General features: G+C 37.6%; 1 protein-coding gene across 1 annotated transcript in view; it reads right to left on the reverse strand.

Annotated features, from left to right (window-relative positions):
- Positions 1-14,362, reverse strand: part of LOC120573113 — a 78,338-nt gene that overhangs the window by 41,814 nt on the left and 22,162 nt on the right. The gene's annotated exons all lie outside the window — the stretch shown is intronic.

Below are 14,362 nucleotides of genomic sequence, written 5' to 3' on the forward strand. Positions count from 1 at the left end.
ACTTTGAAGAATCTAAAATATAAGACATGTTTTCAGTTATTTCACACTTTTTTGTTAAGTACATAATTCCATATGTGTTCATTCATAGTTGTGATGCCTTCAGTGAGAATCTACAATGTAAATAGTCATGAAAATAAAAAGGAAATGCATTGAATGAGAAGGTGTGTCCAAACTTTTGGCCTGTACTGTACAACAATACTTTTACATTACACTGGTGGCAGATGGCTCCTCCTGGATCCCGGGCCTGCTCTGCACTGCTTTGCTGCTGCTCTGCACTCATTCAAGTCTCAAAGTGTGAAAACTACTCAGTGTTAAGGACAAAAGATTCCATCTTGTTCTGTGACTGAACAAGATGATATCGCTATGAGTGCTTGAGTGAACTAGTGTAACATTAGGTTTAAAGGGGTGATAGAATGATTATACAGGGTATTTCACACTGTTCCTTAAGGTCTCCTAATAGGTTATGTAACATTGGTTGGGCTGAAAATGTAAAGTGAATAATTAGCCACTGTAATGATGAATATAACAGAACATACTGCAGTAAGCGATGGAAGCAAGACGCTATCATCACAGAAGCATGTCAGCAGCACGTCAGCCAAGCAGGAGTCAGGATAGGACAGCCGAGCCAGTGTAGTTTCATTGATGAAAGTGAAGCCGCATATCCATGATATGTTATGTGCAATTACTTGTTAAATGTAACCTGTGAGACTAAAATCTGGATTGCAATGTGCAAAACATGCGGGATGAAAATTACAGATGCAACAGCTTCCAACTTCATTCGACATTTTATGCTGCACAAAGAACGGGCGAACAAAGTCGAGGCGAAATAATTTAATCAACAGTGGCGCCTCGTGGCAGAGTGTTGTGGGCTTTTTTTATTTTGTTTCATGCAAACTGTGGTGTTCTCTCTCACACATACGCACACACATTTTTTCTTTTACATTTATCTTTTTAATTTATGTAGATATAGAACATGTCAGTGTTATTAAATTCAGTAGCACTTGGTAAAACCTGTTTAAAATAAATAAATAAATACAGACCTTCATGATTTGTGTAAATATAAAGTATTATTACTCTGTTGTTTAGATTTGGTGAATATTGCGTTATGACTTGTTTAGGACTTGAAACACAAAGTTTAGGATTTTTTTAGGACTGTGGACATGAATTGGGACTTGCCTGTCTTGACTTAGGACTTGACTTGGGACTTGCAAAACAGTGACTTGGTCCCACCTCTGGTCTTTAGTCGTCACAATTTACTTAGTTTTTATCATCCTGAGCCTCAATGCTATAAACACTGTAACAACAAAGTTAAAGAGCTGAAAAGTTCTCATAGTCGCTGCTGTAATATTTTTAGTAGATGCAGCTTTAACTAAGATATCTAGCAGCTTTTTTTGTTTTTTTTTTTTTTTTTTTTTTTTTTTTTTTTTTTTTTTTTTTTTTTTTTTTTTTTTTTTTTTGTTTTGGGGGTCCAACTTTTTTGAAGGAAGTAACATAATATCAGTTACCATCTCTACTGATCAATATATACTTATTTTAAATACTCTAAATACGTTTAGCTGATACATACTTACTTTTACTTAAGTAAGAATGCAGAACTTTGACTTGCAGTGGAGTGTTTTCACAGTGTGATATTGGTGCTTTTTAAGGCCTGACACAACATGGACCAACCAGGACCAGGTCTGGTATATGTGCTTACAGGGTGATTGGGAAATGAGACCCAGGTGATAAGGATGAGGAGAGTCTGAGGACACCTGGTGGACAGGTGGAGAAGAACAATAAGTCTTCAGCTGCAGAGGGGAGTGGGGGTGTGTCTGAGAAGAGGGACCGAGAGGCATACTTACTCTAAATATGCAGCAGTAAGTAGGCCTATGTTAAAAAAGAAAAGATAAAGAAAACAGTTATACACCTGAATGTGTTGAAACTTGAGTGGGACCATCATGTCTCTTCATGTCCTACAGCGGTCCCAGTTGTGTCTCCTGCAGTGCAAAGTTCAGACTGAGCTGCAGCCTGCAGGACGAGACAAACACTTTCAATCTAGAAAGGTACAACTTTGTTTTAAAGGGACGTTTTACAGTAACGTCTTGAGTTCCACAGATATACTTTGGATGTACAGGAGACCACCCCTGGCCTTAAGTAGGGGCAGGGGTGTTCTCCTTCCTCACCGCCATGATCACTCCAAGTTGAAGGTGTTGAAGGTGGTATTTCTGGTTCTTCCATCTCAAAATAAACTAACAAAGATCAAGTTTTCTCAATGCAGGCAGGCAGCAGAGCGAAAGGCAGAATGGGAGCTTCTCATAAGACAGCTTGATCACTTGATTCGCTCAATGATAAGTCAGCTTCATCAAACTTGGTGACAGAGCCATCTACCGCTCTGGCAGTGATAATGTGGGTTTGGAATGATTCAGAACATTTTTATGATTGTAACGAGTAACGATGCAGCACATAAAAATAAAAAGTATCAGAGTAAAAGTATTAAACTCATCGAAAATATTTACTGAAGTAAAAGTAGGAGAAAAAATAATACTCCAGTAGAGTACAGATACAGCCTTTAAGTACTTAAGTACAGTAGTGAAGTAGTTCTACTTTGTTACTATACAGCACTGCTTCAGAGTGACAAGAGACCACATCAGACTGTGACTCAGTCAATATCAGACAAATCTGATGTAGAAGAAAACAGAAGAAAACCCCTTAAAAATGTCTAATTAAGGCTACATTTTAACTCTGATTCAGGCCGATCTGAAAAGAAACCTCCTGTTTACACCGACTTATTTCACTTCAAAGTTCCTGTGATTTCTTTAGAGAGAAAACCTTTTCCATTTTCTCAGAGTTAAATATTTTAACCAACTTCAGCCTCGACCATCCCCAAATAATCATTCATTTTCAGATTTGTAACCCTTTAAATTCCAGTTTGTTTAGAAAATGCCACAGTTATTTTTTGTGGAGCTCAGGTTGAACTTCCAAAATTCAGAAAAAAAACAGCCAAAATGATCCAAAAAATTAAATGCAGGAAGAAGCAGCAGCAGCAGGAAGCTGTCTCCATATTGTTCTGTATCCTTTCTTTATTTGCTGTAATTTACCAAATTTGATTCACTTCATTTCCTTTTTCTAGTAAAACACCAAATCATATCTCAGATGTTTCAGCAGCAACAATATTTTTCTCTAACTCTGGATTACTAATATTTTACATTGAAGATAAAGATCAAACAAGAACTGAAACACTACACACACAAGCTGTGGTGATTTTTATTTAATTTTTTATTTAAGAAAGGTCACCAAGTTTTATTCCTTGATTATTTAAAAACTGCCAAACCCTTCACTCAATGAAACTGATAGTAGTTATTTATGCTGTAATAATTGAATTTAGACTGAAACATGTAGTTATATGAACAATATTTAATACGTAATAATATACATTTTATATAAAATAGTTTTCTGACACTAAGAACAGATGGAGCAGAGACTCCAGGAGTCTGATTTAGTTGTTATGACTATGACTTTACGCTCTGATGATTCATTTAAAGAGGGTCCTCCAGACTGAGTGCTGTTAGTCCTCATGTCTTGTCTCTCTGATAAACTCGACATCTGTACGGCTGAATATAGGTTTCTTTTCTTATTAATACATTTAAAACAAAGTCAGTAGAACTGCTGCTGCTGTCACTGCTGCCAGTCCAGCGTAGAGGATCCAGATGTTTTCCAGACTCTCTGGTTCTGGTCTCACTATTGTTCTCTGAGGTTTTGGCTCATCAGCAGCTGCTGTAAAGAACAGAAAATATAATGTGGCTGATTGACAGGAAGGAAACCTGTTTTAGTGAAAATGACTATATAATCTGCATCTTTCATTTTTTAAGTACAAACAGAAAAACTCCAGTTCTCCTGGATCAACTTACCAGTGAAATTAAGTAAACATCTACCAGAGTTACTCCCATAACTTGTGAACACTTTACACAAATACAGTCCAGAGTCTTCAGTCCTGAGTCTGGACACATGAAGTCCTCAACTCCTTCATGGAGATGAAACAGGGCTGAGACTTTGAGGATAGGTCTGGGTCACATTCACTACAAATGTTCCTGTTGAGGAGACAGAGAGGGAAAGTGAGGAGCAGACACACTGACAACTTTAAACTCCATCTCCACATGTTTCTGTGGACACTTTAGTGATTCTTTGTTTAGTGTTAGTGGATAATAAAATGAAGCTGTAAACTAACCAGAGACACAGGAGGTCAGGATGATGAGCAGCAGGATGAAAAACTTCCCCAAAAACTTTAATAACAGAGAGCAACAGAGGAGGATCCCTCGCTCTGGATGAATAGATAGACGTGTGTACAGAATAACCAACTAAATCAAATGACAGTATAGACAGATGACTTCTTAATCAAGTCTGGATGATACATAGATGTGAATTAAGAGGGTTTTCTATCTTCTTTATTATCTAACATGATGAAAACTGCAGCTGTGAGTTCTGACCTTATGTCCAAATGTAGATACAGCTTTAAATATGATTTCTAATATGATCCTGTAATTGACCTTCAGTATGTTTAAAGCTGTCTGTTATTTCCTGTCATCGTCTCACTGAATGGGTTTTAAAGGTTAAAGAAAAGCTGTGGAGTTAAAGAGGAACCAGCAGAGGGAGCTTTTTACTGGGAGTCAGGTGGTCTTGTTGAAGGAGTTGATCATCAAGTCTCCACAGTTAACCTGCATGCTATCAGCTCAGCATCATAACACACATGAATGGAAGAGTTGGTGCTCCGGTTGCATTGTGGTTTAAATGTCTCTGGAACTGAAATGCAGGTAGAAGAAGAAGCAGGAAGATGTCTCCATATTGTTCTGTGTGCTTTCTTTATTTGCTGTAATTTACCAAATTTGATTCACTTCATTTCCTTTTTGTTGTTGTAGTAAAACACCAAATCATATCTCAGATGTTTCAGCAGCAACAATATTTTTCTCTGACTCTTCTGGATTACAAATATTTTACAGACATTAGTCATTTCTGCTGTCATAACTTGTTCATTTAGATTAATGAACATCAAGATGTAATATATCAGTCAGTTAGCATTAATGCTAATTTACATCTGTAGTAGTAAGACAAGAGGGAACAAGTAAATATGACATAATATATTGTACTGTAGTAGTAAAACAATAGATATAAATTATAATAAATCTCTACTACTTTCTCAATAAACCCCTGAATCAACTAGCGTAGCAACTACCAGCTAGCATTAATGTTAAATACATTTAAATAACACTAAGTCCATGTTTCTGAAACAAGTGAATGGACTTTACAGCCCCACAGCAGCAGCAACAGGTTCTGGTCAGAACTGGATCAACTTTAACAGCTTATTAGTGCAAAATACTTCATCAGAGTTAATACATGGCCTTCTGTAAAAAGGATAGCCTTCTGTGTAAAGAATAACACAGAAATAAGTACAATACTAAGTTGTTAAAATGTCAATACAAACATCAACAACACAGATTCATTCTTCTTCTCAGTGTTATGCGTCCCTTGAAGCAAACATGTTTTAGTTTGTTAGGTAGTTTGTAACACCCCAACCCCCATATAATGCCTAAGCTGCAATAATTGCCATGGCTACATATGGTCCATATATCTATTCAACTCAGTTTTGTTGTCCACATTTGAAACTCTGAATTCTGGTTGGATGATGTGGATTAACTGCAATTCTGAGCGGAGCGCCAAGGGAAGCACCCCGAGTTGTCTCCACCGCTCTCCCCATAGGAAAACAATGGCACAGCCAGCGCGGAGCAGTTTTAACATGGATCATGTGTAGCAACTTTACCTGCCAGGCAATAAGAAACTAGTATGTTTTGTATCTCGGTGCTAAAAAATGTAATATTAACAGTTTGGTCTCATTAAAGATGTGGATTCAACGGTTTCCACTGATCCACCTGCTGAACTGTAACTATTGTCGGAGTAGAAATCTTGTTCTCTCGGGAGACAAAGACTGACTAAACAGTCAGCAGAGCTGCTGCTGTCAGTCCCATTCCATAGTAGAGGCAGATCCTTCCCCAACTCTCTGGTTGTGGTGGACTTGTTGTGTTTGGTGTCTCAGGTTCGGGCAGATCCCTCGCTGCTGTAAAGAGACCAAACACATCTGTTTCATTTCATTAAATTCATGTGAAGAAAAAAAAATGTCACTATAAGAGATAGAAGTGTAGGTTTTGTGGAAGTCCACAGTACTTTTCTTCTCAGCTCCTTATTGATCTTAATAGCTGCTGAATTGAACCTTTAAGAAAGTTGTCCCCTCCGCTGCGCAGCGTGTGGATGGTCTGGCAAAGCGAGACTAACTTACCAGTGACTTTGAGACGGCATTCACGGAAGTTGCCCCAACTATTATCTGTGCCCACATCACACACATACAGTCCCGAGTCTTAAGTCCTGAGTCTGGACACATGAAGTCTGAGTCGTCCTTCTCTGAGGACGTCTTTGTCCCACTGGACTCGTCCTGCAAACTGTTCATCCTGAGACTCTGGGACCTCAACTCCTTCATGGAGATGAAACAGACCTAAGCGCCTGAGGACAGTTAACAGTTCACAATAGATTATAGAAATGTTGAGTGGATGTTTGGTTAGCATTGTGAACATCCATTTCAGTGTAATGTTGTGGTTCTCCTCTGCCTGATAGGAGGACATTCCTGTTGAGGAGACATAGAGGGAAAGTGAGGAGCAGAGCTACAGAGGATCATCAAGAGAACTTTGATCAAATGTAGGCGAGGAATGAATTGTTGGTTTAAATTATTCATTGAATAACAGTGTGCTCTTATTTAAAACAAAGCTATACTGCTGATAAAAAGAGGTTACAATTATGAGTTGAAGTCTGAAAGTGTGTTTGTTTATAATAAAGTGAAGCTGCAAACTAACCAGAGATACAGGAGGTGAGGATGATGAGCAGCAGGATGCTGCAGATCATCTTCTCCCTGTGAGAGGAGACAGAGGTGAAGAGTCACAAACACATGAGCTCAGAGTTCACTTATTACAGGTGTCACGCCATAACCACAAACCTGGGAAAACTTTATGCTATCATGATTAATACTCGTCTAGGGTTGCAAGGTTTGGGTCTAAAGAGCTGAACATTCGGCTGCCAGGCCAAAGGTAAAGTGAGTAGGCCTACCTGTCCTCACTGCCCGGCACCACTTTGATCCATCATTGGATCAGCTCACTCCGTGGTCCGGCACTGTTTAGCCTCAGTGCTCCAATAAGAGTTAGTTTTTAGACATTTAAAGACGTGGACAAATAACTCTAAACCAACTTTATGGGGAAAAAGGGGATTTTGACGTCCTTCGTCCTTCATGCAGCACTTTCCTCTCAGAGGCTGTCCTCCATCCCTCTCAATCACTTCCAGTGCTCTGTGAAATAGTGCTGTGACACAGATGAGAAAGAGAAAACATACCGTCTGTCTTTAGTCCTCACAACACCTGATCCTGTTCTTTCTGCTTTTAACACATGACTGACATCAGATCACTGCAGATAAATCCATATCAGTGTATCTGCTGGCTGATAACTTGTAGTACAGAAACACCAGAGTGTTCAGTCATCATTTGAACAAGTTTGTGCAAGCTTTGACATGGATTATGGGATGCTGTTAACTATTAATCCACATATATCACAAAGGAAAGAAAAACAGAAGCAGAAGCATGCAGAGCCATTACCTCTTTAAATATCAGTGGAGCTGCAAAACAAAAGAAAATCTGAGAAAAGTACCAAAGGAACGTTTCCCTGAATGAGTTTGTGATGAGGACGTGAGGTCATCTTTTCTGTTGGAAGCTGCACATCAGGCAAACTCAATGCAAATGTAAATAAAAGTAGCTCCTACTGTAGATCAGTCACAGTACATAAACAGAACACACTGTTTTATGAATGAAAAAACAGCATTGTTCGTTCTAAGATCATCTGTAATGCTTATTGGAAAAGGGTTTCACTATAACCCAACAAGAGCCATGATATTAACTTTATTTTGATGAATTAGTCTCTAACGATTCCTAACACATTCTGTCACAACAAATAGAACAAGATGTTTTCATCACTACTTACTTGCAGCGACAAATTACTTCCACAACGTCACCACAAGTGTAGAATGAGGAAGTAGAATATAATATCGAATTCTGTTTGAAAAGTTTTTGCACTTTATTTCTGGGTTGCAAAAAATATCATTTGTCGGATCAATTCAAGACTAGATACAAAAAAAGGATCAAATAATCATCGGGGAAGCTTTTATGACATGTTGAGATGTACAGGCACAATGTATCAGCCAATAGGATGCCAAGTTGCAGTCAATTTCTCAGTATCCCTGGGCTCATACAGGAAGTAGGAGGTGCTTTTGAGAATGTGGTGTAAAGAAATGGGGGATGGGGAGGGGAAAAGGTTAGCAGTGTTTCCCCCAACCAATCGATTGTTTTACTGGCCTCTTGTATATTTTTACTGGCACGGACAAAGAAGAGGGGACATTTTTTTCCAAATTGTTAATTTACTAATCAAATATAATATATTGTAATGATTCATCCAAACAACACACAAAAGCCTATTCTGCTACAAATATGAGTTCAGTCACTTAAGTTGGATTTGCACTCTAATAATTCATAGTTTTTATACAGTAACGCATGTTTGTTTTTATTTACGTAGAAAGGCCAGAGGGAGGCTATAGTTTCAACACAGTTTTAGTTTTTTTTAATTCTGTATTGACACATTGTGACAGACGGAAAGACAGAAATACATATAAATCAAATGATATATGAAAAAGTAAATTAAATCATAAGGCATCTACACATAGAAACAATGACATCAATAAGTCAATATAACTTACTCAGAGGCTTCAGAAAATGAAGAAAGGAAAATTTGTTGAAAAAGAATCGCTATCTGAGTCAAGTAGTAACACATAAAGTGTGTTATTCTTCATAAACAATAGCCTATACAACAGACAATATAGAAACACTAAACACTCAAACAACCTCATGCTGTTATATTAAACAGACTCTTTACTAAATGGTACAGCTGCTGTTTAAAGTCTCATAGAGCAGCTTTTTATGTGGACCAGGTTTCAGGATGATCGGTCTTCAACTCAGAACTGAAATAGCATTTTCACACATGGCCCTAATCCTCTTCCGTATATTTTTCCTTGTTGCTTTGTACTATAGTTTGTTCAATGAAGATGAGAGATATAGGCTACTATTGATGCATTGTGTAAATTCAATTCAAATTTGGGTATATTTGGTGAATTATTAATGAGAAACAGATAACTGAGATAGTTGTGCTTACTTCGATCAGCAAAAATCCTATTTTCGTGTCAGACATGAGATAAAAGGCTGATTTTGTTTGTTTTTAAATGTGGATAACTCATGCGCACAAGCTATACTTCATTACTTTTGTTTTGGACGACCATTAGGCTTCTCATGCCTTCAGTGTAAAGGACTTGTCCCAGGAAAAACACATGACGTCAGAAAGTGCGCTTTTATTCCTGATATCCTCAGGCTGTCCTGAAATAATGTAAAGCCGAGGTCATTTAAGGTAACGAGCATCGCAGTGTTCCGAGTCTTTAATCTGCTGCCCTACAATACAGAGTCAGACCGTGGTAAAGTTGGTTTTATATTGGACGTTTGCTATTCGACACATTCGAAAAATCTATTATGCAGCTTGACCTTTTGACCAATCCATCTCAAAACACATATGGTGAACTCAGCTAACTGGCCTACACATAACACACAGCTTCTTTTTTCAAAAAACCCACCCTTTGATTTTGTAAATATTTTTGAATGTTAAAAAAAAATGCAATGAATCTATTATTATGCGGATTGACCTTTTCACCTATACATGTCAAAACACATCCGATGAACAAAGAAAAGTAGCCTCCTTCTGTGAGCTGTACCTTTTATTGACTTTTATTTGTAGACATGAATAGGTTAAACCATGAATGGTCAAAGTGTTTCCACATCAAGTTATCTCACTCTGGTACTTTAATTAGTCAGCAGACTGGCTTTTTTTTTTAGAAGCTTCAACAACTGCCGTGTCCTTCAAATGTCCGCCCCCACAACACCTGGCGTCCTCTGACCTCTCTTCCTTCTCAGGACTTTGACTCATATCTAATTACATTGAGTTGGCGCATTATTGGGGGAGTGGTGGCCTAGAGGTTAAAGTTGCGAGCTTGTACAATGGCTAAGGAAAGGTATTAGAACTATAGGTGATCTATTGGAGGTCATATGATGATATCAAAAGGAAATTTAACTTGGAGGGTCTTAACCACTTTTGGAAGTACTTACAAATCAGAGATTGTTTGAAAGGAAGTGTTAAGCTGTTAAATGGGAAAACTCCTATAGAGACCTTTCTGCTACTACCTCCACTACTATGCAAAGCCTCAAAATGGTATAATATTTGCCCTTGGGTTAAAAACAATACAAGTAAAAGTCTGAAAGTAATATGGGAAAGAGATTTAGGATGTACATTGGATGATGATACATGGGATTCAATTCTGTCAAACAGTTGGTTGCACATTAGAGAAGCTAGGGGTAAGTTTATTCAATACAAAATTCTTAATAGATATTATTATACCCCTTCCAGGCTTTATAAAATGGGTATTGGCAGAAACGATCTTTGTTGGAAATGTCAAATAGCTAAAGGTACTTCGATGCATGCCCTTTGGGAATGTCCGGTGATCTCTGTTTTTTGGAGCAGTGTTTTAATTTACATGCAGGGTTGGTTATCCTGTATTCTGCCCAAATCACCTAGACTGTGTTTACTTGGAGACAAAAGAGAAGTGCCAATGTTAAATAAACATACTTTTAGAGTGTTAAATACTGCTTTGGCAACATGTTCCCGACTCATTTTGAAATTTTGGAAGGACTCATGGCCCAACACTTAGAATGTGGAAAGAAAGAATGACTGAGAAGGCTGCGTGCAAAAAGATGCTGGGAAGACTGAAATGAAACCATGAAGGAACGAATGAAACCATGAAGGAACAATGGGACAATTTCTGCACCTACATGTCTACAATGTAATTTGAACATCAGCTGTTTACAGAGATTTACATTGAACCTCACAGTTGTTGTGTTTTTTGTAGTTGTTGTTGTTTCTTTGTTATAAAATAAAAAACTCAATAAATATTTGAATATAAAAAAAAAAGTGGTCACTGGTTCAATTCCCAGACTGGCAGGATAAAATCTGTTTGGGGAAAGTGAAAGGACAGCGCTTGTCCTTGTCCTTGCTTCCAGATATGAATGTGTAACTGTGTGAATATGACAGGTCGTCATTGCAAATGAGAATTTCTTCTTTCTCAATCGACTTACCTGGATAAATAAAGGTTAAAATTTTTAGTTTTTTTAAATGCAGCACACAAAATGTTAGGCAAGGTAATAAAGTATTAAAAGAACCCGTAAAAACAAACAAACATTATGACAAAACTGATTGCTTCATGGGCTTGCTCTCAACGCTGGCCGAGCATTTGTACAAGATGAGCAGATAATATATCTCTTTTGTTTTTTGCCCCTTAGAGGGAAACAACTATTTTAATTAGTTGGCTAATTGTGTCAGTTAAGACTGGGTTATTAAAATTTCACTTGTTTGAATGCAGTAATTATTTCCATAATCATCATGTTTGGTGAGCATAAATTATAATGAAAACAAAATAGTAGCTTTGATCTTTTCTTTTCTTTCAAAGTAGCCTAAATAACATGGCTCTGACATCTGACCAAGTGAGGTCAACTCTGGAAGGGGGAGTGCTTTGCTGTGAGATATCAATCAGCTGTGTGCTCACTGCAACCGCCTTGGTGGGCAAACAGTCATCTGAACATCAAATAATCTTAAACATTTGATGAAAAACAGGACTAAGAAGCATTGTAGGAGCCCATACCTGAAACATTTTAATCATTGTTTGAAACGGTGTGTGTGTGAGTTGTGTGTGTGTGTGTGTGTGTGTGAGAGATTTTATTACACAAAACATTTAGTGAACATCCTATTCAATGAAACCTTTTCATTGTACAGTACTTTACACTTGATGTGCCATAACTATTTCACTACATTGTTTCTCTCTCGTCTAACATGCAGTACAGTAGCCTGTGTAAATTGTACATTTGCGTGAAAATTACATTTTGAAAAACAAATTTGGGCATTTTGATCATTCCGAGAACAGACAAACATATTTTCAATCAATTATATCTGCATATCAAAAGTCCACTAAATTACAAGATGGATCTTGACAGAGGCGCCGCTAACAAATGTGGCTCACAGAAGATAGCATATGCTCTACATCGTACCCCAAGTTAGCTGACAATTGGCTCACTCTGACTGCTTAATCCTAATCATTCTATAATATAATATTAATATAATATATAATAATATAGACTGAATCTCCTTTAAAAAGACATCTCAGAGCCTGAATGAATTGAAATTACATTTCAGGAGACATTTCTGTAAAATCATGGTAAATTAGTTTAGAAAAGGCAATAATAAATGTGCAATTGTAAAAATATAATGACATTTAATAAAAATGTTGCTTACTTAGTGATTACAAATATTACATAGTAAGTGATATCTAGGTTTACATATGCACACTAAAGACTGCCATACTAATCCATAAAGAGGCAAGTGTAAAAAGTCATTTTTTGCTCCTTTGTCTTGCATTTTCACTAAATGTTGCCAAAAGCTTGGAAAACTAAGCATCACATCATGTCAAAACAAGCACCAAAACCACTGTTGCTCTAATCTATATGAAAACTAATATCATCTTGTCATCTCTACTCACCTCCAGACTGACCTCATGAAGTGGCGTATGTATGACACGCCAATTCGTATGCCATTATTGGTGTTATCAAGACATACTGGCTTTTTAGCCTCAGCACAAGCAGGTTTATTAGGAGTCAAGAAATTACCAATCAAGCGCAAGCATGAAATAATTTAAGTGTCACGTCTGCCTCCGCTCTTATTGTGTTTTCTGTTTGTTTTCATTAACTTCCTGTTTTATTTTGCATCCACTGTTTGTCTTCATTCACGTCACTTGTCTTCCTGCCTTTGTTTGTTTCCTGCCGTTTTTGATTACCTGTCTCCGCCCTAATGTTATTCACCTGTGTCTAGTTGTCTTCCCCTCCCCCGTGTATATATACTCGCCTGTGTTCACTTGTTCTCTGCCAGATTGTTGTAGCTCCATGTTGACTCACTTTCCAGCGTTCCCTTGTTTTGTTTCCCCGTGTACCCTGACCTATTGCCTGTATCATCGACCACGTTTACCTGCCTGTTGGATCTGTACCGTTGCTTGCATTGTTCTGGGTGCAATAAACCGATCACCTTTATCCTTGCTTCCTGAGTCGTGCATTTGGGTCCGCCATTGTAGCCTGACATTAAGACCATAATGTCAATGTTCATCTACCTTTGATGCATTTGCAGATAACAAACTTTAAATTCCTCATATAAATTTAAAATCCCAAAACATAGTCTCAAATTAAAGAATGTCAATCAAATCAATTATCAATCATCAAACATCTTAAAGGTAATCTTCATCTAAGATGTGTCAACACCACCATTTCCTATTATAATCTTTAAAAAATTTATGTATATGTGAATGTTTTAGAGGAACTCAAAATAAAGCTACTTACGTAGGGTAGGGATTCTCCCAAAAATAGAACCAGCTAACAATGTGTAAAGTCTCAGCTGTTACCCTTACCATAATTGGCATGTAAGTCTGTTTCAACCTTTGCTTTGTTAGCACACCAGACTGAATATAAAGGGGTCCATGTGGGTGCCTTAGACAGTGTGGTGGAAGACCAGTGAAGTTCCAGCTTGTGGTGAGGTGGTCTACTACTATGCATCGTATCATTTAGATGTATTTCTCATTTTGGAAATTAGTTTACAAAATATGTCATGTAAGAATGACTGTATATATTCAATGCACTCTGTGCATCTTTGACAAAAGATTACATTTATATGTTTTTTTACTTATCTCTACAATGTAATATGTGTCAACAAAGTTTTCAATTAATTTGAGGTTTTGTTTCCTGCACTGACTAACCCATGATGTTTTCAATAGGATTGTGGGGTGAAAAATTCTTTTCACAAGGGGAAAGGATAAGGTATGTACAACTTTTATTTTAAAGCTACAATGTGTAAGAATTTCTCCCATCTAGCAGTGAAATTGTATTTGACAACCAACTGAATATTACATTCTAGCCCTTCCCATTCCGATCGCGTTTTGACTCCTACGGTGGCCGAACCCGAAATTACCTCAAGTATCTCCATCGGTAACACGCAGCTGATCTAGCCACTACAACGCGACAATAGCCTGTCGCGTTTTAATTCTATTTTTTGCTTCCTTGGCGACTCCGTTACATGTCCTCGAGAATAGGCGTGATCCTCAATCTTCAACAGGCTTTCAA

The sequence above is a fragment of the Perca fluviatilis genome, chromosome 14 (genome assembly GCF_010015445.1).
Source record: "Perca fluviatilis chromosome 14, GENO_Pfluv_1.0, whole genome shotgun sequence".
Taxonomy (NCBI): Eukaryota; Metazoa; Chordata; class Actinopteri; order Perciformes; family Percidae; genus Perca; species Perca fluviatilis.